Here is a 3,152-nt window from a genome sequence, read left to right on the forward strand (position 1 = left end):
GTGTGTGTGTGTGTGTGTGTGTGTCTGTGTGTGTGTGTGTGTGTGTGTGTATCTGTGTCTGTGTGTGTATGTGTGTGTATGTGTGTCTGTGTGTGTATGTGTGTGTATGTGTGTCTATGTATATGTATGTGTTCGTAAAGTGTAAAGGATGAAAGAAAGCTGCCGTCGTTGTTAAGATTTTTATGCTCAGAAAGCTACGTGTTTAATTCTCTGTCCCCTTTTCTCCCCTTCCTTTTTTTTGTTGCGACTTGTCAAATAGCACCTAAAGGTAACTCCGATTACCATTTTTTCACAGAAAAGTCCATTGTCATCGTTTAGGATATTTAGGATATTAGTCTTTCCATATCACATCGTTCTTGACAAATATCATTTTGTTTGCAATTAATATTGGGTGGTTGATTTCTGACAAGTGGTAATTGATAGCATGCTTACACGATTAATATATTGGCATGCTGAGTCAAGTTGAATAATGCTTTAATGATTATTTTCAAAAGAAGATCGGAGTTGAGTCCTAGAAAACTTATAAACTCTGAACAACTTATAAACGAAACATGAAATTACTACCAGAAAATCAAAATAAATTTGTTTGAGTGAACTAATTTCAGATTTTTCAAGACCCCTTGCATACGTTGGGAAATCTGCGAAGGAAATCAAAAGAAATATTTCTCAAAGAGTTCACATCCCGCAGTAAAATGACATGTTCTACTTTATTAACCGGTAACTTGCTACGTGGGAGATGGAAAAGATCACTTTACTGTGCAACTTTCTTAATCCGGTTGTTTGTATATTTCAATGTAAGCATTCTGGAAAGCAGTCTGCAAATCGGAAGGCGAAATATTACGCTGTACTTGTGTGTACGGAACTTTTCCAACGGTTGTCCTTTCACGGATACAGTTGCTGATATGAATGTATTACTGTTGCAATTGCTACTAATCTCTATTCAAACATAAAGCAAGTTTCGCAATAGATAAAATCATAACCTTTACGGATTCATTAAATAATATTCTTGAATTCACTTTATTTTTTAATTGTTCTTCAGGCTTATAAATACCTTTGTGTCCGTCCCACTTATGTTTTAGCTCCATCTTTAAAAGATTCCCTCACCTTATCCAATTTCGTCTTTCTTGACAAGCTTCAGGATCTTGAAGCCACACTATTGCATTGTTCACTATCATCCAACTACCACTTTGAGATGTTAAGTGTCAGGTTTTCATGAGGGACTACATAAAATAAGGAGAATGGAAGTGGATAGGAAGCAAGACAAGTTTCCAGGAAAGAAAAGCGCTTGACCTTCAAAAAATGGCAATAGTATTGAAGGGATACCACTGCCAAAGCTTGCCTGACCATCCTGATATTCACTTGATTTATTGGCTTTTTTTACGACCAATTCACTTTTTCGAATAATAAAAACGTTAAGACAGTGGATGATATGCGCCCTTCCTGCACTCAGCCTCCTTCTAGGATATGAAAGCGAATTAATGGGCACCCATTTATCACATTTCGGTTCCCACCCATTGATATGTTAGACATCAAATTTTTGAGCGATAAAATATAGCATGGGATACACGTCTTCCATTTCCCTTCCATCTCGTCTCGTGCTTGTCGATCGGTTGAATGAACCTCGATCGCATAATGAGGTAAACGTAAAACACTGACTAAGTCCAGTTTCATAAAAAATAAGCTTCCCTTTGTTTCTTCCTAGCATTCATGTCTCGCATTTCTCAAATCCTTCTTTTCACACATCAGTCTTTCCTATCCATAAAGTTCTATTCATATCACCAACTACAGCTATCATCAGCAAAAGTACTTCAATTAATTCTATTACCGTAATAAAAAGAAGCAAAAATTGTTTTCTTCATATGGCATGCAAGCACATATGCAGCGCTCCGAGCAAAACATTTCTTCGTTATTCGTTTAGGAACTTTGAACGGAATTTACAATGAAACCTTTTTTTTGCATTTTAGCAAAAATTTAGTGCATAAAATAAAAGACTATTGCCAACAGCTCGAATAACTTTTTTACGCTGAATTATTGTATAGCACTCATTGAACACAGATAAAAATATTTCCCTTTAAAAACATTGTTTCGATATATTACCACTGTGAGAAGGCAAATTAATTTTTCCTTAAAGCACGTGGAAAAATACATTTAAAATTGATCAACACAAGTAAAAATTTTGTGTTTGAATTGACCTGAATGAAAGTTTACTGAAAGTTTCCGCAATGGATTAATGAATGAATCATATAAATGCTTTAACGTTGTTTCAAATAAATACAATTTGTTCTTGTGGCTTTTTATCAAACAAGTCAAAGTCATTTATCAGACGAGTTATATAAATTTAACTAGCGGCTGCTGTGGTGCAAAATTTACAATCCAAATCAAGTTTGATGAACTCATGTGTTATACTTTATTGTTCTGTTTTCGCTTTTTTTTAGGACATAAATTTTCCACGATTATGAGCATTTTCCACTAAAAAATGTTGCGAACTACTTTTACTTCAAGAAGAGCCTATAATCAGTGATTTGCCTATCATTTCTTTGATTCATAACCTGGAGTCTGATCTAACTAGAAATTGATTCAACTTTTAGAACCCTAAAAGAGAGCAAGTTTGGATTTCATCTTTCAGCATCACTTTTCTAAGCGTTTAATGTGATCTATGGATAACTTCCTCAGATGGAACCAATAATGACCCGCGTTGTGGCACTGAAATCGTTCCATCGTCATATTAATGCATAAAAGACAATAGCAGCTCTTGCCTGATACAATTGTACGTCCTCATGTATGTGTACGTACTGGCGGTCGTTAATGTTCTTTTGTGTTACGGCATTTACAATCTTCAAAAAAAAAAACTAATTCATCAAATGATATATTTTTGCAGTTCTGCCTTCGACTGATTAATTTGATAATGGACTGTTACTGCATTCAACAGATGAATTATTAGTGTGATGTTATCGTCATATTTTTCTTCTTTTTTTCTCTTTATCGTTCTGTCTTCGTAGATCAGGAACGAGATATTTGCTGACAGAAGAGCAAGAGCACGCAATTGAGATTTTCAAATGATGCACAAAATCAAACAGCTGAAAGCTCTAAATTATTTAAATGATTCAAATTCCATTTTCCTTATTATTTTGTTCTTGTCTTCGTATGATCAT

This window comes from Loa loa, assembly GCF_000183805.2.
Source record: "Loa loa unplaced genomic scaffold supercont3.149, whole genome shotgun sequence".
Lineage (NCBI taxonomy): Eukaryota > Metazoa > Nematoda > Chromadorea > Rhabditida > Onchocercidae > Loa > Loa loa.